Here is a 21,733-nt window from a genome sequence, read left to right as displayed (position 1 = left end):
GCCATGTCTCGTTTTTTGCTTTTATATCTACGTGCTATGTCCCCCAAGTGTCTGTGGATTAGGAGAGGAGGGAAGGGGATTTGCCCTACCATTTGAAGAGCAGCATATTCTGGATAGTCCAGGCTCAAACAGAGGCCAAACCGTAAGAAACAGGAGGCAGACAGCCCCCAAATCTCCAAACATCTCAAAAGAATGCAAAGCAGGCCCACTAAATGTTTAACAAGGGCAGGCAGAGGAGAACGGTTGAGTTTTAGTCAGGACATCCTAAGAAGGAACAAATGTCCAATTGTCACTGGACAAACCAGGCAAGGGAGGCAAAGTCATCGACAAGAATTGGTTAATGATGGATGAAACATTTGAGAATCATTCTGCTCCTTAACCATTTTATTGAGCTGTAATTCATATACCACATATTTCACCCAATTATAGTGGATGCTTCCATGGACTTTAGCAGATACACAGAACTGTACAGCTAACAGCCCATAATAGTCTGCTCATCACCTCCACCCCCCAATTAGCAGCCCTACCTCCAACTAACCAACCACTCTCCCACTTTCTGATTTTACTGGTTATTCCTATTTGGAAAACTTGATATGAAATGGAATAAGACATGGCCCTTTGTGTCTAGCTTCTCTTATTTGGCATATCATCGAGGCTCATACATACTGTAGCCTGCAGCATAACTTATTTCTTTTACCATCAGATAATATTCCATCATATAGATATATCATGTCCCATATCGACACTTATCAGTGGATGGGTATTTTGGGCAGATTTTAATTTTTTTTATTAGCATGTATTAGTTATACAGAATCATATCATTTTTATACACATATAAAAGCATTTTGACAGTCAGTTTCCCACATACTCTTCCTCTGCCTTCCTAAAGGTCTTTTCCTCTTCCCAAACAGGTAGGATGCGGTTTTGGGTTTTGTTTTTGAAACTGGGCCTCATGTATCCAAGGCCACCTTCTGATACTGGCCTTGAACTCCTTATCCTCCTGCCTCTACTTTCTGAGTGTTGGAGTTACAAGGGTTATACAGCCACATCTGACTACTTGGGTTGATTCCTGACAAATGGTATTTCTTTCCAATACTCCTGAGAGGAAGGTGTATTCGTCTTCACTCTACAAACGGCTAATCCTCCTCCTACTTTGTTGAACATGCAGTGGGAGAGAGCCCAGGTCTGCTGAATCCAAAGCTTTCACATTTGGTCACCACTTATCGTAGGCAAACCTTGTCTAGAAAAATAAATCCCACCAAACGCCAGACTCATAGCGATAACTGCTGCCCCTACCCACATCGTTCACAAAATTTAACTGTGAATAAAAGTATTTTGGTAGTTGTGAACGTAAAGGAAAGCACACGAGCTTTGGGATAGACAGTCAGAGTCTATCTACTTAGTAGTTTGTGTAATATAGGGCAAGCTGTTGAATTTCCTCATGTCTCCGTTTCCTGTCCTGTAAAAGTACAAACGATTCCCGTTGTGCAATATTGTCTTGAGGATTAATTGAGCCAGTGATGTGATGTGTCTGACACCTAGTAGGTAGTTACAATGTGGCATTGCTGTTTGCACTGGAAGTAAGGGCAAGTCTCACATAGGCATGCGCAGACTCTATGTGTCTTGGGCGTTTGGTGTGCTCTACGTTTTTACATGCACACAGTCACACACACACACACACACACACACACACACACACACACACACCCCTTCCTCATAGGCAGGAGTCTGGAAAGCCAGCTCTGGGCGTGTGGTGGTGGGAAATCCAGGCAGAACTCTCCAGCGGTGACAGACAGAGATAAGAGGCAGGAACTTCGGAGAGAGGTCAGGGCCAGAGATATGGAACCCAGGGTTATCAGCATGAAGGTGAAGGTTGATACTGTGACAGTGTTTCAGGTAAAACCAGGCAGAAAATAAAGAAATTAGTCCAAGGTCCAAACCCTGGAGGAGACACAGTGAAAGCCAGGGGAAAGAATATGTAGCAACAGAAAGGAATGTGAGTGGCCGTGATTGGACAGGAATAGCATCTAGTTATGAAAGCCAAGGAGAAAAGATATTGGAGACAGAGATGAGGTATGGGAGAAAACTGAAAAAGTAGATTGCAAAAAGGCAGACAATGAAGAACTGAGATGAGCAGCTCCTGTCACCCCAGGAAGTCCATGGTGGCCTCCATACTGAGTAACAATCCATCCCTTCCACTGGACACTTGGAAAAAGTTTAAGCAACCCTGCTCTATGTAAACAATGTAGTAAGTAGCCAGTCTTTAAAATGTAGATTTCAGAAAAGTGAATGCATTTTAATGGGGCCTTAAAATCGTTCCAAGGATACGATTTCATATTCCACAATGCCATTGTCCCATCTGAAGCTGCTACTTACCCAGTTTTGATTTAAAAAAAAAAAAATGTTCTCTTCCTCAAATCACAACAGCCATTCAGACAACATTCTTGGGGCTGGAAAGATGGCTCAGTGGTTAGAAGCACTAGCTGTTCTTCCGGAAGATCTAGGTTCAATTCCCAACACTCACATGGCAGCTCACGACTGTCTGCAGCTCTAGTTCCTGGGGATCCTACACCCTCACATAGACATACATACAGGCAAAACACCAATACAAATAAAAGTAGATAGATCTTTTAAAAATCCAATTTTTTTCTAACTTTGTATTTGTCTGGAAGTGGACTTCCTGCCAAAAGAGCCTATCACCGAAGGCTCAATGCAGTGCCAACAAGAGGGCCACCTGTTGTCTGTTAGGACAGATACTAAGGATACTAGTAAAAATATATAAATAACACAATTCTCACAACTTGTTATTTTGGAAAATATATCTTTTTTCATAAGATATCTGCGTTAACATGTAATAATCTTACTGTTACTATTTTAAAACACAATAAATAATATTTTTAAACTAAATGAATTATAATAAATATTTGTTTAAATTATAGATCATACTTTAAAAATTAAAATACAGATTCTGAGCCCACTCACTCCCCTGCCTCCATCCTCAGTCCTGGTAGGAGTCAGCTTAGCCCTGGAAGTGTTTGGTTTTATTTTCATTTCTTGGTTTTACCACAGTGGAGTCCTCAGACTATACTTGGTTCAAACTGTCCAGGGTCTCATGTAGCCCAAGCTGGCCTTAAATTCACTGTATAGCCAAGGTTGATCTTGAACTCCTGATCTTCTTTCTGTCCCATGTGCTTGGATTACAGGCTTACACCACCACGGCCAGTTTACATGGTGCTGGGGATCCAAACCCCCGGCTTTGTGCATGCTACCAAAGTCCTCCACAAACTGAGCCTCCCCACCAGCCCTCAGAACGCACTTTGGATGGGAGCTTTCTATCTCTACAGTCTGTCCCACATCCTAGATTATAAACTGAAAAGAGAAAGAGAAACGCATTGTTTTAGGGCCTGGGAGGGGAGAGTCCCACTGGTGTCTTATTTTCCCCTGGATATCTGTCAGAGCCAGTCATTCGGCCTCACCAGAGATAAATGCTGTGAGTTTATCCCCCAAAGTATCAAGGCCTCCTACCTGTCTTGAAGCCTCCATTCTGGCCAATGCATTTACCTATGTTTAGAGTTCATGTTTCCTTTGGCGAGCCTTTTCCCATTAGAGTCATTTATCAAAGGATTTATAACCCTCAAGGTAAAGTTCTCCGCAACAAGGCCTGAAGGATGATCCCCACCATGAACACATTAAGAGCACTTCAGGTGCATTAATGTCCCCAGCCCCTGGATTTATTGCAACACAGTAAAGTCTCTCTTTAGAGAGCACACTCTCGGTCCCATTTATCCAGCAGCTATTTCTAGAAAGAGATTAGAAGTCAAATGATTTGGGAGGGAGTCAAAGAATGCCATCTTTCTAATTAGTGTGTTAAACACAGGAACACCTAATACAAATATTTGGCTATGTGGTCAAGCAGTGGCTCTTGGGTCACCAGCAGAAATTTACAGGGGACCCTAAGGGCCCTGCACAATCATCTTCTTGGTTATGACTACTCAATAGCTCTTCATTGCCAGTACACTGCATTCGGACATAAAGAAGAATCTGCTGAATTAGGGCACTGCCCTGGCTAAAATGTTTACTCTCTCCTTGAAATGAGTTGTGGTCATGGAAGCCTTTCTGTTTTGCTGGCGGGAGCAGCTTTACACAAGATTAGCCCTCTTAACACAGCCTAATGACTCACTAATTTAAACTGCATTCTGGGTAGGTGCCAGGCTTGTGTGGTCAACATGAGAGAGGAAGAAGGGGAAATCTATTTTAAAATATCCCTGGATAGAATGATGCCACACCACCTACTTTGTTACAAGGTATATTCCCCACATGGTTTTACTAAACCTTGTAGACAGGAAGTCGTCAAATGCTCTCTGCTCTGCTCCAGCCCTGGCTCACAAATAAGATGCTGTGAGTCTCTGACTCGCTGGGGTTGTTTCTGGGCTGAAGTGAAAGGCAGCAGTGAGAGGCTCAGGAGCCTGAGGCAGGAGGATCATGAGTTTGAGGCCAACCTGGGTGACAGAATAAGACCTTTTCTTTCTCTCTTTTTTTTCTTTTTTTCTTTCTTTTCTTTCCTTTCCTTTCCTCTTCTCTTCTCTTCTCTTCTCTTCTCTTCTCTTCTCTTCTCTTCTTTTCTTTTCTGAAACAGGGTTTCTCTGTGTATCCCTGGCTGTCCTGGAACTCACTCTATAGACCAGGCTGGCCTCGAACTCAGAAATCCACCTGCCTCTGCCTCCTAAGTGCTGGGGTTAAAGGCATGTGCCACCACTGCCCGGAGACCTTCTCTTAAAAAGTAAGTAAATAAATAAATGAATAAATGCTAATTGTTTAATTTAAAAGCCTTAGGAATAAGCTTTGGGGAAGACGTTCGTTTCATATCCTATCACCTTTAAGTGGACTCGCACCTTTTCTGTAAGATTTTACTCAGGACTGTCTATAAATGCTGTATTAAGTAACCCTGAAATGTCTCCTCTTTACAATGCTTTCTCTCATTATCACCCCAACAACTACTGTCATGCCTGCACAATAGCTGAAAAGATGGACTTTGTAAATCCTTCTAGAATAATCCTCAGCCATTCTAAGCTTAACTTCATCTTGGCATGCCCAGAGCCTAATCCCGTGTATGGCTTACAGTACATATTCATTAAATTTATTTTTAATTTTATTTATCAGTGCATCTGTGTGTGTGTGTGTGTGTGTGTGTGTGTGTGTGTGTACAGGCATGCAGGTGTCATGGTGTTCATGTGGAAGTCAGAAGTCGGTTTAACTCCTCTATCGTAGGACGTGGGAGTTGAACTCATGTCTTTAAGCTTGTACACTGAGCTATCTCAGTGGTCCAGGTAATGAATGTATTAAATGATTTCTAAATGCATGGACACAGAGGATAGAGAATTATCAGTTTAATATATGTTTTAAAGTAAAGATCTTCCCTATGAGGATTGGGACTACTGGTTACAGTCATTAATGGGTACAGTGGCCTAAATATGAGTTGGATCCCCAAAAGATTTTGAAAGTTTGATCTCCGGGTATCCTAGTTAGCTTTAACTGTCAACTTAATATAATGTAGCATTACCTGAGAGTCTCAGTTGAAGGATTGCCCAGGGCAGATCGGTCTGTTGAGTGAGAGTGTTGTCTTGATTGTCAATTGATACAGAAAATTCCAGCCCACTGTAGGTAGTACCATTCCCTAGGAAGGTGGTCCTGGGCTGTATAAGGAGGCTGGCTGAGCCAGTGCCTGAGCAAACCACCAAGCACCATTGTTACATGGTTTATGCTGTACTTACTTGGATGTGAGGATGTGAGAGAGTTTCTAGATCATGGATTTTGCTGTGTGAAATAGCAAGGCACACTTCTTGTTCCTGCCTTGCCATCCTTCAATGGTGGACTGTGACCCGAAACTAGAAGCCAAATTAACAACTGTTACCCAAGTCAGAGTGTTTTATGACAGCAACACAAATGAAACTAGAGCAACAGAGTAATGCTACTGGGGCATGCTGTGGACCTTTAAGAGGTGGGGATTACCATGAAATCCTCAGCTGATAGGAGCCTGCCCCCAAAGGGGATTATGGGACTCTCCCTCTTTACTTCTTAGCTCTTGACTTAGGTAGTTTATTCTACCATACACTTCTACTATAATATGTAGGCTTCCAGAGGCAGAACTGCAACAGGCAGTCCTAGGTCAAGATCTAGTCTCTGAAGCATGGATTTTTTCTAAGTTAAAATGATATTATTTTAGTATAGTGCTCCAGAGTGGACTAATACAGTGATTATGAGTTATCAGCTTTCCCCTGTGAAGGACTGAAGTGCGGAGCAATTCTGCAGCTGAGTGAAGCCAGAAATAATAATAATAATAATAATAATAATAATATCAATTACATGTAATTATAAGGTTATATATAATTATAAACTATAGACTTATAAATTATTATTATTATTATTAATTTCCCTCTCTCATCTCATTCTTATGTAGCCTAGGCTGGTCTCGAACTCACTCTTTAGCCAGATGTTGAACTTGTGATTCTCCTGCTTCTGCTTCCCAAAACTGTGATAATTAGCATAGTCCACTCTGCCCAGTTTATGCAGTGCAGGGTACTGGACTCAGGGCTTCAAGTCTGCTGGGCAAGCAGCAAGCACTCTACCATGAGAGCTACCTCTCCACCCCCATGTCAGTGAAGCTCATTCTTTTATCTCTCTCCTGAGCCACAGAAAACCGTTCTTTTTTTTTTTTTCCTATTCTGCCTCCACTCTAGTTTCAACCCCATGAAAAGCCAACGTGTCCTCTAGCAAATAACACTTGTGACAACTTACTTTGAGAACCACTGGGGATTTGGTGTAGATCAGAGGAAATCAGAGAGACAGGCAGTTTAAACCACTTGTTTAATTTTCCAAACTCTGGCAGGTATGCCATCTCCTTTCTAAAAACAATATAATTTTCATCATTAGAAAAAGACTTTCTTAGTCTGTTTCCTCACAATCATGGTCCTAAATTTAAAACATCCTAAATCTTCATCAGTGAGATGGCTAAATAAACTAAGGGCAATATTAAAAAGTGAGGCTGATAAATCTGTCCACGAAGTCATAATTTGGCAGACTGAAAAAAATATGTCACTGATTTGTTGTTGTTGTTGCTGCTGCTGTTGTTTTTCTGCACCATTGGGAATGGAACCCGTGACCCTAAGTATTCAAGGTAAACTCTGTCCCACTGAGCTCCATCCCTTACTGTACTGGTTTTGAAAGATCAAAGTTGTCATTGTCTTTCTGGATATGCATAGTCTTATACATATAAAGCAGCCAACCAGATCTAGGACCACTACTACACTGATAACAGTAGCTATTTCAAAGGAGGAGAGTAAAGACAAAGTGGTTGTCTTAGTTAGGGTTTTCCTGCTGTGAACAGACGCCATGACCAAGGCAAGTCTTATAAAGGACAACATTTTTTTTTGTTTTTGTTTTTGTTTTTTGGTTTTTTTTTTTTTTTGGTTTTTTGAGACAGGGTTTCTCTGTATAGCTCTGGCTGTCCTGGAACTCACTCTGTAGACCAGGCTGGCCTCAAACTCAGAAATCCGCCTGCCTCTGCCTCCCAAGTGCTGGAACTAAAGGCGTGTGCCACCACCTCCCGGCAGTACTGCTTTCAATCTAGGCCAGAGAAGCTTCTCCAACAGAGGCCAGCAATTGCTCCTCCCTGCCCTTCAATAGCCCTAGGGAAGGCCAGCAAATGTCCCCACCCTCCTCTTCCTCAATTCAACACCAAGAAAGACAAGCACTTAACTGTCAACTGCTCAAGCCAATTTAAATGACTTTTTCCATGTTATCTATTGAGAATACGGTATTCACTTCTTTTTTTTTAAACCTTTATTTGGACTTCTAAAGTCCCTTGTTCTCTTTTAAAATTAACACCAGAGGCCTCCTCCCTGTGCCTGCCCTCCTCTCCGCCCCCTTATTATGTTCTCTGCAAATGCCAGCTTCCTAGAAAACCATCTCATATAGCACTGGTGATTTGGATATCAAACCATTTCCTCCTGTACTCTGATTTCATTTTCAAGTTCTCTGTCCTAGGTTATTCCGGTGCTCTGATTTGTTCCAAAAAAGAAAGTGAAAATAATCTGAACAACACCAGTCCTTGATTGCACAAGTTCTGGAAACTCCTGACTCGGAAATGATCAGATCCTACGGGCAAATTCTTCCTCAAATTTTTAATAAATATAAATAAATAAGCCAGATTCTCCTCTACTTTCTTTAAAAAACAAACAAACAAAACAAAAAAAACCCACTTTTTTTCCCTCTCTGGTCCTCTTAATATCCTAAACAATGAACTTTAATAAGACAGAACCTAATATTTATTTACTGTGTGCCTGATACAAACCAAGCACTGTGCCAGCATTTGGCATTTAATAGTTTTAATGATAACTCCTGAGCCCTGCTTCGGGGACACCAGCAGTTCCGTCTCTTATGTTTGTGGGTTTTTTTTCCCTCTGGTGTACCCAGGTTCCCATCCCCAGTTTTGAATATTCGCACTCCAATTCTCTCATCTTTTTGTTAACACCTTGTAGTTTGGCCCTTATTTATTTCGTTCAGTGATTAGCGCCTCTACAATAAGTGTTGATCTCTCTTTTAAAATACCTCAAAGCTCCATCAGCCCTTTCCTAAGTGCTGCTACCCCAATCAGGGTATTCCAGAGAGGATATCCCTAGTGTGAGCCCTATCTACAAGGCATTTCCTTTATACACTACCGGCTCAGGAAAGGCCTGTTTCGAATCTTGTGACACAGTTAAAATTTAGTATTCGAAGTCCAGGTCTCACCCACAACCTACAGTAGACAAACTATTGTGGGTAGCTTGTCACTGCTGAAGGCAGAGCCTGATGCAACAAGAGTAGCAAGTCGACCTCTAGAGGGCGCCCTCGGCAGTTGCATCCAGGAAGAGTGGATCCAGATCTGAGAAGGCCAAGATAGCACATTGCTGGGTTTAAGGCACCCTGTGTTCAGTGGCACTAGTGTAAGAGCTGGAACCTTCTCTAAAGCAGCCAGAGCAGCTGCCAACGCTCTGCCGACCAGTGTGAGAGCACCACCAGCACTCTGTATCCAGTTTTCTCCTATAGTGTACATGAACTAGTGCGTGAACAAAGTTGGGTCTCTAATGCAGGCTAGAACAGCGGTTCTCAACCTGTGGCTCGCACAGGGGTCACTGAAGACCACCGGGAAAGCACAAATATTTACATTGCGACTCATAACAGTAGCAAAAATCACAGTTATGAAGTAGCAACAAAAATAGTTTTATGGTTGGGGATTACCACAACATGAGGAACTGCATTAAAGGGTCGCAGCGTTAGGAAGGTTGAGAACCGCTGATCTAGTGGCGAGCCCTTAACAAGCACCCCACATGAGGAAGGACTAACAGGAGAAGCTAACTTTCCCTTTTATATTTAAGAGAATGGCTTTCATCTTCTGTGGCAGGTGGTCACTTTCCATTGGACTATGGAAATTTTAACACTTTGAAAAATTTCTTCCAACAAAGACTGTCTTTCCCATCTGCCCCTTCTCTACAGGTAGACTTCTTATTGGGGAGGGTCTTATCTCCTTATAAAAAGTACTCAAATCTTATCAATTGTGTCATTATTGCAATTAATTTTATTATTTCTCTCTATAGCACACACCTTTAAAGTGAGATCCACATTTGTATCACCATGCGTCCCATTCATCTACTCTTTGGTATTCATACAGCAAACATTCCCAACCCATTTTACAGGTCAAAAAATGGAGGTCCAAAGAGACTTAAATTACACAGCCACGTACTGAGTAAAGTTAAGAATTCAAGGTCACTAAGTCTGGTGGAGTGGCACACACTTTTAATTCCAGCACCCAGGAGGCAGAGAGGCAGGGGAATCTCTGAGTTCAAGGCCAGCCTGGTCTATTTAGTGAATTTCAGGACACCCATGGCTACACAGAGAGACTTCCTGTCTGAAAACCAAAAGATAAATAAATTAATAATAATAGAATAAATAAAATAATTTAATGACACATCACTCAACTTCCACAGCTAAGAGCACACCCACCAACTTCTATGGGTCTCCTCCACTGTACAGTCATGATTGGTGTGAGTCAAGTCATAGTAACAGAGAAAGAACTAGAAACAATAGGCACGTATCACTGCTGCATGGGGCTGAGGAAAGCGTGTCCATCGTCAAGACAAATTCGAGGAGAACCCCAGAACCAGACATAGTAGTAACTAGTTGTGAATCATGGAACTGGGGCAGAGGAACAAGAATTCCAAAGACGGAGTCAGGGACAACCATGGGGGAACACGTAGTTTTGATATTCTTCACTCTCACACTCACCTAGACCAGGTAAATCTGGACCAGTGAACAGTCCCCTGAGATATCAAGTATGTGAAATCAAGTATGTCAGGAGAAGTCTACAGGGGCCAAGTCAGCTCCATTTGCTCCAGCTTTTAACTAGTGAGAACCGGTGAGCAAGAGGAAGCTTTCTGGAGAGCTGAAACAGAAAGAGAAAGCCTTATTTAAAAAGAATGTGTAGTTGAGCTTTGTGGCTCCTGCCTTTCATCCCAGCATCCCAGGAGGCAGAGGTACAGTCATCCTGTGAGTCTGAGGCCAATCTGGGCTACAGAAGGCATTCCAGCCCAGCAGAGGTTGTATAGTAAGACCCTGTCTCAATACAGACTGTAATTGGATTGTGTTGATGTACCTATAAGAAGGAGAAAAGTCACCAGAGAGCTGTCCTGGCAGAGAATAAGGTATTTGAAGCAAGAAACCACCAAAAGACACCAAGTCAGGAACCGGTGAGTCCCTGGCTTTGGACTTTTAGCTTCTAAAACTGTGAGAAAATCAGTTCTGTTAATTAGGACTCCCTGCCTGTGGGTTTTTACACTCTGCAGCAGACTAGCACCTGTTTCTAAGCCTCAGATCCTCTATCTGCAAATTTGGGACAATGTTGCCCTTGCCATAGGGTTGAGAAAATTAAATGAAATGAAATTGTGTGTGTGTGTGTGTGTGTATAGTATAGTATAGTATAGTATAGTATAGTATAGTATAGTATAGTGTTTAGAAGGATAACCATCATACAATAAGAGCTAATTATTATGGTCTGTGTAATAGAATTGTGGCATGAGATAATTAAGAACTCTTGACATAAGAAAAAAAAAAGAAAAGAAAGGAAAAAAAAGAACTCTTGACATAAACCCTGTCTCGAAAAACCAAAAAAGAACTCTTAACATAACGCCTACTGCTGCTTAATAAATGATAATATCAACATTATTATAAAATTTTAGATAATTTTAATTCAATAAGTATCATGACTATATAAAACTTATTCTCCCAAAATGTTTTCAAATTCAGGACAATTTTTTTTAAAGCCATGTGGTAATCCTGTCACAAAAGAAAGATTAAAATCCAATAGGCTAAAGTTTTGTTCTCAGCAAAATATCATGGACAGAAATTAGTACCACCAGTTTTCAAATCCATGAAAAAACAGAGTCCATGACCTCATTAGGAAGAACCCGGGGAAGGCAGGGAAGGTGGACTACCCAGCACACAACTGCAGGTCAGAACGGGCCTCGCTGGTTGTAAGTGAAACTCCTTGTCCCACATCCTTGAGCTTTCTAAAAGGTCAGGAAACAGGTGCTCGGTGCCATTGTTCTTGGCTCCGCTCCTCCATTTAAAGATTCTCATTAAATCAAGGAACTGAGGAAGGCTAGGGAGGTCAGTCACAGGTTCAGTAGCACTTAAGGGATCCAGTGGGGGAGGGATCAGGAAGAAAGGAGGGTGCTGCCAAGGCTGTGGAGAGGTCAGAGGGAACGAGCCAGAGGGAAGGGCTCATGCCAACAGGTATCCCACCTGACCCAATGCCCATCAGGAGTTCTTTTGGGAACCTCGCTCCTCCCGTCAGCCAGAGGGCTACTCATCTGCTGTGCTCCAGCCTTACAGAAACAGCAGCGGGGGGGAACAGCAGGAACGAAGCCTCGAATGCGAAGCCCCAATCCAGTCACTTTTCTCCATTGACATGCATTGTCAGAAGCTGGGGTCTGTGCTAGCTTAACCCGAAGGAGGAACAAACTGCATAGGTCTGTGTCATAGAAACGTTTACAAGCAGAGCAGCCAATACGAGCCAAGGCACACCCAACTTAGTGTACTACAGACAACTGCAAGAATCCCAGGGAAGTGGAATGTCGTGATACTTGCCTGTAGTTCCAGGACTCGGGAGGTAGAAGCAGAAGGATCAGAATTTTAAAGTCAGCCTGTGCTGCATAGAAAATTTCAGGCTAGCCTTAGCTAAAATTATAGCTACATAATGAGAACATATTTAATGTTTTCAAGTTCCTAGGGAAAGCTTACAGAAGCTCTGAGTTGGACCAACAGAAGGAAAAGGAGTGGCATGGTCTTTAGCTATGTTGTCTAGCACATGCTCATCAGCAGATAGATAGATAGATAGATAGATAGATAGATAGATAGATAGATAGATAGATGATAGATGGGTGGAAAGACGGATGGATGGACAGATGGACAGAGACAGACATACATATATATAGATAGATAGTCTGGAGATTTGTTTGTTCACTTGAGACAGGGTCTAAACATATAGCCCTGGTAGGCCTGGAACTTGCTATATAGACTAGGTTAGCCTGGAAGTCACAGAGACCCACTTGCATCCAACCTCCCCCTCCAGTGCTAATTAAATCAAGGAACCACCACACTCAACTTGTTTGGAGATTTGAGACAGGTTTAACATAGTCCCAGATAGCCTTGAGTTCACCTTGTAGCCAAGAGTGACCTTAAACACCCGGCCCTCCTGCCTCCACCTCCCAAGTGCAAGAATTACACAAATATGCTGCCACATGCAGCTTAATTTTAATTTTTATACTTATCTATTTACTTGGGAGAAGCATTGTGCTGTGGCATCCTCATGGAGGGCAGAGGACAACTGGGTGGAAGCTGCCTCTCTCCTCCTAACATGTGTATTCTAGGGACTGAACTCAGACCATCAGACTTGGGGCAGGCCTCCTGACCTACTGAGCCATCTTACTGGCCCAATTTTTATTTTTTTAAATAATGCTTTCTTCTCCCTACAAAGCCACAGGAAATGAGTTCTCTTTTACGCATGGACATCTTTGTTATAAAATTTGGAGCGGCGATTTTATGTATTGTCTTGAGGATGGAACCTAGGTTCAGTGCTTGGTCCTCACACGTTAGGTAAGCTGTATCATCTGACCTATGTGCCCAGCCCTTTCCTGGTTTTTCATAAGACTTTAAGAGATTGGGTGTGCATGCGTGCATGTGTGTGCCTGTGTGTGCCTGTGTGTGCCTGTGTGTGTGTGCGCGCGCGTGCTCACATGGGTGTGTGTCCCTCATGTGGAGCTCAAGGGAACTTCCTGTTATCTCTGTATATAAACACCTAAACACATCACTATTTTTTTAAAGATTTATTTATGTATATGAGTACACTGTAGCTGTCTCCAGACACACCAGAAGAGGGCATCTGATCCCATTACTGATGGTTGTGAGCCACCATGTGGTTGCTGGGAATTGAACTCAGGATCTCTGGAAGAGCAGTCAGTGCCCTTAACCAGTGAGCCATCTCTCCAGCCCTAAACACATCACTATAAAGCCAAAACTATTTCCTTGTCCCCAAGGTCTTATATTAATGTCACAACATAAAACACAGCCCAGCTGGGTGTGGTGATGTACACCTTTAATGCTAGCACTCAGGAGCCTGAGGGTGGAAGATCTCTGAGTTTGAGGTCAGCATAGTGAATATAATCTCATTCATGATCTTCTGAGCTCCAAAGATCTTAGGTAAGCCCACCTCTCCAGCTCTGTGATCCAAAGCACACAGCTTAGCTGCTAGGCTCAGGTCGGCTCCAAACCACACTTGCCTTTGTCCTTGATGGCTAGTCCACAGTACTGGCATCTCCAATATTCTTGTCTCCTCGACTACAGAGGCTGCATGTTCACCAATGGCCTCCTGGCCTCTCTTTAGGGACCCTGCCTCTGCCAAACCACACAAAGCCTCACCTGTCCTCAGTTATCCCAGCATCCCTTCAAAGCGAGCACCACGTGGGTCAGTCATACGCATTACCGAGTCCACAGCCAAGTGGGATGCAGGCTTAGCCCCATTGGAGCACAGCTTTTGGGACTGATCCCGAAAAAATAAGATCCTAGATTTCACCTCAATGATGCTGGTCTCTTATCAATCACTGATTTCTTTCAGTTCCAACTAACCGGCATCAATTGTCTCAGGAAAGCAAAGGTTTCACTTTTAAAGATTCTTCACTCAAATATAGCATACAAATGGCCCTGAAGGAGTCTTTGCTTCTGTCTGAAACTTCACAGGCCTCCATCAACGGTATCTCTCTCAACGTTCTCTTCTTCCTGGCCCCCACAAAACCCCCATTGAGCTCTGAGTACTCAGTGGCTTCTCTTGTCCAAAGTTTGTTTGTTTGTTTGTTTGTTTGGTTGGTTGGTTGGTTTTGTTTTTTCAAGACAGGGTTTCTCTCTGTAGTCCTGGCTGTCCTGGAACTCACTCTGTAGACCAGGCTAGCCTCGAACTCAGGAATCCTCCTGCCTCTGCTGGGATTAAAGGCCTGTGCCACCACTGCCCGGCTCAGTCCAAAGTTTAAAATATTTCTCCCACAATCTCCCCAAACTCAACATGGTCAGGTTCTTTACATTCCAGGTACCAATTTCTCTCCTAGTTTGTTTCTCTGTTGCTGTCGCAGCATGGTGACCAAAAGCAACTGGGGGTGGGAGGTGGGGCCTCTTTGACCTACAGGTCACACTCCATTGCTGAGAGATGCCAAGACACAGAGCTCAAGCAGGAACCTGAAGGCAGCAACTGAAACAGATGCCAGGGAGGACACTGACTCCCCCCACCCCAACCCCCGTACATACTCAGCCTGCCTTCTTATAACTCCCAGGACCATCTGCCCAGCAGTGTTACCACCCACAACAAGTTGGGCCCTCTTACATCAGTTATCAATCAAGAAAACCTCCCACAGACATACTCACAGGCCAAGCTGATGGAGTCCGTTCTTTAAATGAGATTCACGCTTCCCAAGGTATTAGGTTGACCATCATGACTAGCCATCACAACTACGGCAATGAAAGTCCACTGTACTCACACAAAGAGGAAGGAAAGTTCTGGTAAGAATGAGGGGAGGAAAGAAAAAGCCTGTTCTTTAAGATGTATAGTCTTCCTTATGAACCATTTCTTTCAAGATTTATTTATTTATTTTATGTATGTGAGTACACTGTAGCTGTTTTCAGACACACCAGAAGAGGGCATTGGGTCTCATTACAGATGGTTGTGAGCCACCATGTGGTTGCTGGGGATTGAATTCAGGACCTCTGAAAGTGCAGTCAGTGCTGCTAACCGCTAACCACTGGGCCATCTCTCCAACCCAAACCATTTCTTAAACTATATAATTTTTAAAAAAACTTTGGTGTCGCATTACAGTCAATCTGTTCTTTATACTAAAGATGTGGCATAGGGAAGATAAAGGTTAACACAGGAAGAACATGTGTAAAAAGACTCAAAGCCACCAATAGTCCTTCAACTGGCAGTCCTGGGGACAGAACCCAGTGCTATCTGCAAGCTAAGCAACTGCTGCCACTGAGCTGCAGGCCCTTGGCTTGAGAGACAGGGTCTCACTATGTAGCCCAGGTTAGCCTCAAACACATGGCCCTCCTGTCTCTGCCTTTGAGTACTTGCCCTCACAGACAGGAGCTTGTTGAAGCAACGGCACACTTATGGAATCTGAAAAGGTTGTCCACCTGGAGACTCGGCAGGGCCAATGAGAGCTTTCCTGGTCTGAGAACAAGTCTGAAGGGACGGGGAGACCAGCACCACAGCTCTAACGCAGGCAATGAGAGCAAACTGCCCCTTTGGTTCTCTCTGGGCCTTCCACTCACACTGGGTGAGGACCAGCTGCTTTGCTTATGTATCCATTCAAATGTTAGTCTCACCCATAAACCCCTTCACAGACGTCTCCAGAATGACACTTAGCCAAATCTCCCAGCATCCCGAGTAGTGTAGTCAAGTTGACACATGAAATGACTCAAAGCTTCATAGTTTCCTCCCAATACCCTGGATTCTGTTCCAGGGTACACTATCTCTCATTTAGAGGTTGCTCCTTTCTGTGTGACTACTTCCCCACAGAGCAGGGAAGCCAATCTTTGTCCTATCTACATTAGTAACTCGTTACACTGATAATCCGGTTACCAATGGCTACCAAGTTTCACTTCTCACAGTCTCCCACCACAAGAGAGGAACTGTTCATACATTCTGTGGTTCACATTCAAAAGTCCTAGAGAAAGATTTTACAGACTTGACTTGTCACGAGTGACTACCTCAACATCAATCAGATATAACTGAGGGAGGGAGGGGTTGCAGCACAGCAGGCTCCGGGGGAGCCGGTCCTTATGAAGCAGAGGAAGAAGAATCATGGTACCATGGGTACCATGAGCAATGATATCAACAGAAGCTTAACATCACACTGACCACGAAGCCCGTCGACCTGATTTCAGTGATGAAGAAACTCAAGCTCCAGAAGTAACCAGCGTTCCAAAGGCCCAGATCCAGCCTTCGGTGAAAGAGAGAAACTGAGTCTAGACTTTCTAATTATCAGTCTCGGGCTCTTTACTTTGCATCCCTGAACACTGCCTTGATTTGGGGTTTGATTCCAATAACAAATGAATCTCAAATTAGGGACAGCCTCAAGGTTTACTGAGCTTTAACTTGTGCGACAGGCTTTTTCCTGGGGAGACACAACACACACACACATCTACTCCTCCCCCACCCCCACTCTCCTCTACCCCTCCATCCTATCCCCACTCCATAGAGGAGCCCAGGACAAACCAAAGGACAAATACCACCAGAGACCAACTTGGGAACCAATGTGTAAGACTTTGGTGGTATCTGTACTTTGGTCTATTGTATGATATCTATCTGAGGTGAGTAGGGTGTGTGCGTGCGTGTGCGTGTGCGTGTGCGTGTGCGTGTGCGTGTGCGTGTGCGTGTGTGTGTGTGTTATCACACACTACCCTATAGAATACAAACCTTTCCCATTTATTTCCCCAATAGCAGGATTTCAGGAAAACCAATACACAGCAGATTAAGACCCAAATTATTTTACTTAGCAAATAAGTAGGAAGGAAGAGAGGAAAGACTATCCATCTGCAAGTTTATCAAGTCACCTAGACAACCACCATACAATGACACCCTACATTTCCACTAAAGAGAAAGACACAACCTACGTGCATCAACATGAAAGCAAGTTGCATTCAGTGTGTTAAATAGAACACTAAGCTGGGTGGGAAAAGTACAAATTGTGTCAGCCTGTTTATAAAGGTAGTCATGGCATTAGTAACATGGGCCACACTGCAAACCGTGGAACTATAGAAAGTCTTACTTCTTCACTTTGTTCCTCTATAATTCTTGAATTTTGTTAATAGTTTTTATTGATTACCAAAAACTAGGTGGGAGAAGCCAAACCCAAAGGAACACGCATTGCATGCTTCCTTCTCCATGACTTATCTAGAAAAGCACACCCAGTGAGATAGGAAGTAGATTAGTGATTGACAGGGGCTGGTGTGAGGGGAGACGGGAAGCAAACGCTTCATGCACACGAAGCAGTCGAGACTAAGGAGGTTATTCTGTACTGTTATGAATTTACTAAGTACCACCAGACTGTACGGTTAAAAATAGTTCATTTTACGTTATATAAATTGGTCCTCGATTCGAAAACTGTTTGGGGCTGGAGAGACAGCTCAGTCGACAAAATATTTGCCACATAAGCATGAGGACACATGGTCAGGTCACCAGTACCCAAATAAAAAGCAGGTCTGTGCCTGTAGAGTCAGCACTTCAGAAGCAGAGGTAAGAACATCCCTGGGAAGAGCTATGTCTAGCTGTATTGGTGAGTTCCGGGTTCAATGAAAGACCATCTTAAAAAAAAAATAAGGTGGAGAAGCAATGGAGGGAGACGGCCAATGTCATCATCACCTCCACGTACAGACACACACACACACACACACACACACACAGTGGGGAGAGAAAGAGAGAGAGGGAACACAAATATAGAATACTTTAATGCCATGTGGAAACCTTAGTCGTCACATATCCTCTGCTGTGGGTTTGACCAAACTGCTTATCTTTGCAGCAGGACTTCATGTGTAGCTGGCTTCAACTACACCTCCAGGCTCTAACGGTATGACTCTAGACACAGTTACTCCCTCCAGTGTCTGAACACTTATCCTAAGACTGCACAGACTAATTGTTTGGGTCAGGGGCGGCACACTGATGACCTTACATAGAAGGTGATAGAAAGAAACTGCAGCTTTCAAAGATTCTAAGTGGATCGTTGACTCATCCAAACCCAATCGCAAGTGGGAAGTGATCAGAGAAAGACTGTAAGGAAGTCAGAGGTGTAAAGAAAATAATAAGGAAACTTACTGCGTGTCTCTAGAAAGCACTGTGCCTTACAAATACGATTTATATTTTAAAACTCAGTTGTTGGAAGGAAAAATTGAAAAGGTAACTTGCCCAGGGACTCATGTCCAGTACCTGGAAAGGTACTGTTGAAACCTGAGCCTATTTATAGTCCAGAGTCCATGTTCCTTTCATTTATCAAAAACGAAACAAAGCAGAATTCAAGGAAAGTGAATGAAAAATACAAGCAATGCAATACTACAGCAAAAGCAAAGATGGGCTGGAGGCTTATCTGTGGATTCCCAGAACCCCAGGGCAGAGCTGAGAAACCAAAACCAGGCGTTTCAGGCCATCCTGTACAATAAAACAAGTTTCTGCTTTAAAAAAAAAAGTCTAAAAATATATGGAAAAAAATCACAAAAGCAAGCTGGAATGTGATCAGGACAACAAATATCCAGCTAACCCTAGCTCTTGAAAGTGGTTCTCCCTGGCTGGTTCCCATCCTAGTCCTCTGGTCTCCGTCCTTAATAGCTATGAAAACTATGTTCTTTCAACATAATATGCAATAAACAGAGTCCCAGTGAATTTAAAGAACCTCAGACCCCCATTTCTATAAAGGAATTCTAAAGGTTTTTGTAGAGTTGGTATTTACTAGTTCCTTCTGCTATAGCAAAAGAGATAGACAAAAACAGAAAAGGAAATAAGTCTAAAACTGGATAATTGAGAGATAAAGATTAATTGCAAAGAATAAGGGAGGTATAATGGAATATTTAAGCAAAGCAAGTGTCTAAGTGACTGAGAAAAAGAATCAAGGCAGGGGGTGGTGGTGAGAAAGGACACCAGATCACTAGCTGGTGATTAGTCATTTGGCCGAAATCAGGAACCAGCTCACAGATACAACACTGGTGAGTCTAAGGGTCTGGAGGGTGAGTCTGAAATGGAAAAGTTAAAGTGGTCAGAGCCTCAAGAAGGACAGGGTTATCCCAAACCCAGAAGAAAAGTACTTCAAAATTAAGGGAGACACTGAGAACTCCTTAAAAAAACAGTTTTCATTTAAACTCAGAGTCAAGAAAGTAAGCCTGGACTTCAATCCTCTCTCCCTCTCCCTCTCCCTCCCCCTGCCCCTCTCCCTGCCCCTCTCCCTCTCCCTCTCCCTCCCCCGCCCCTCTCCCTGCCCCTCTCCCTCTCCCTCCCCCTCTCCCTCCCCCTCCCCCTCCCCCCTGTGTGTGTATGTGTGTGTGTCTGTGTGTGTGCTGGATTTTAACCCAGAGTTGTTTTGTACATGTCAGACAAACACTCTACCACTGAGCTACATCTCAAGCTGTCGGAGAATAAAAAAATAATTCTCTATCCAAGAATTGAAGTGCAGGCTAAGTGGTAAGAGCAACTAATCTACCTTTAGACCACTAGATCTCTTCCTCCCTCCCTCCTTCCCTCCCTCCCTCCCTCCCTCCTTCCCTCTCTCCCTCCTTCCCTCCCTCCTTCCCTCCTTTCCTTCCTTCCTTCCCACCCACCCCACATCTTACCTTCAGAGTCTCAGGAAATTTCCCAGGCTGGCTTTGAGCTTTCGTGTCCTCCTGCCTCAGAATCCCAGTAGCTGGGCTCACAGTCCTATGCCCCCAGGCTCAGCTCTCAACTAGGATAAGAACCAGAACAAACCGAGAGCCCAACAGATAAAGGACAAGAAAATGTCCTAGGTGTGATTACCCAGGTTTTTCATCATCTGAGGAGGCCAATCCAGAGGTGAACAGATTCTATAAGCTAAACCTGATCAAGCTGGCTACTTGCACAGTGGTGTCCTCTTGGGACATTGCCATTCCATTAAGGTAAAGAATAATAACAAACTATCTGTATTCAAAAAAGAGTGTAAAAAAAGCCTGGTTTCAGATACTGACCTCTTGGTATTGGATAATCAATTAGGGGCTCATCCCTGGCAAAGATTAATTCCCCCACTCCCTACAGTCATTAGCTGCCTGTAGCTCTTTGTCTGAGGGTGAGGCATGGTGAGACTTCCCCCTTCCACATTAACTCAGCTATTGGTGGTGTCCTTGTTAAGGTCTGGTTTAAACAACCGTATTGTTGTATTATCGTGGGTAAAGTATCCCTGTCGTTTCTAAGAGATTGAGATCTCACGGCAGACTTCCTGATCCCTCTGGCTCTTAGAACGTTTTTGTTACTGCTCCTGTAATGTTCCCTAAACTCTAGGTTTAGGAGTTGTGTTGTAGGTTTGTCCACTGGCAATGGCCACGCCATGACCAGTTTGCTTGTTTGTTTGTTTGTTTTCTCTGTTCTAACAAGGTCTGGAGAGACCTGCTTCCTGCAAAGAGGAGTTTCTTTGATGAGAGGTGACAGCTAACACCTACATGAGAGTAAGGAAAAAGTGTTTTCCTATGATCTACTTGTTTGGTGTCAGGAGGTTTAGGGGGGCAAGCATTGCATGCCGTGGTGCTAGCGTGGAGCTCAGAGAACAGCTGTTCCCAAGAGACTCCTACCTTGTTTTTTGAGCAAAGTCTCTCATTTCTGCTGCTGCACTGCATACATGCAGAGCTTCTGGGGATGCTCCTGTCTCCACCTCTTATCTCACTATAGTAGGAATGCTAAGATTACAAGTGTGAACCACTGAATCTGGCTTGCTACCTGTGGTCCAGGAATTGAACTCAGGCCCTCAGGCTTGCTCGGCAAGCACTTTTATCCCCTGAGCTATCTCCCTGGCTCTCAAACAGTTTTTTAAAGACACTCAACTTTACTAACAGCAGAAGAAACACAAATGAAACTAAACTCCATAAAATTGGATCATACCAATGCTGATAGGCGTTTGGGGAAGCAAGACCCATTGGACTTTTGGGTGGATTGCAAAAAACATATGCAGGCACCTAGTTTAGCAATGCTTACTAAAATTTAAAAAGTACATAGTTTGCTTTTTGTTGTTATTGTTGTTTTCAAGACAAGGTTTGTCTGTGTAGCCCTGGTCATCCTGGGACAACAGTGGCAATTCCACAGAAATTCTAACACAGGAGCAAAATGATGTTTGCGCAGGATATTCAATACTGTGCTGTTTGTTAAGCCAAAAACACAACCCCCCCCCCAAAAAAAAACCCAAAACTGAAATAGTCTAAACTCTAATGCTGCAACCTAAGTAAATAATTTATAGCACATTATACCTTGGAACTTCTATAAGCTGGAGGAACAACACAAAACAGTGGGATAAATATATCTGTACTACATCTTATCTATCCTTGAGAAAACATGCAAGTTTCAGAAGAGTATGTGAACCGGTTGTCTTAGCTTTATGCTTCGCTTGTTTATCTT

General features: G+C 43.4%; 1 long non-coding RNA gene across 3 annotated transcripts; it reads right to left on the bottom strand.

Moving 5' to 3' along the window:
* Window positions 1-9,904: 9,904 nt before the first annotated feature.
* LOC114626168 lies at window positions 9,905-20,100 on the bottom strand. 3 transcript variants are annotated; one of them, XR_003712187.1, is made up of 4 exons: window positions 19,951-20,100; window positions 15,004-15,106; window positions 10,321-10,477; window positions 9,905-9,943 (listed from the first exon to the last, which is right to left on the bottom strand). It is a non-coding gene; the product is annotated as an uncharacterized LOC114626168 (long non-coding RNA). The 3 variants fall into 3 exon arrangements; XR_003712186.1 differs by lacking the exon at window positions 9,905-9,943 and having other exon boundaries at window positions 10,167-10,477; XR_003712188.1 differs by lacking the exons at window positions 9,905-9,943; window positions 19,951-20,100 and adding an exon at window positions 15,769-15,872 and having other exon boundaries at window positions 10,167-10,477.
* Window positions 20,101-21,733: the final 1,633 nt, after the last annotated feature.

This window comes from Grammomys surdaster, unplaced genomic scaffold, assembly GCF_004785775.1.
Source record: "Grammomys surdaster isolate TR1022 unplaced genomic scaffold, NIH_TR_1.0 229, whole genome shotgun sequence".
Classification (NCBI taxonomy): Eukaryota; Metazoa; Chordata; class Mammalia; order Rodentia; family Muridae; genus Grammomys; species Grammomys surdaster.
Note: the sequence above shows the minus strand (reverse complement) of the source record. Positions and strands in the feature narration are given on the sequence as shown.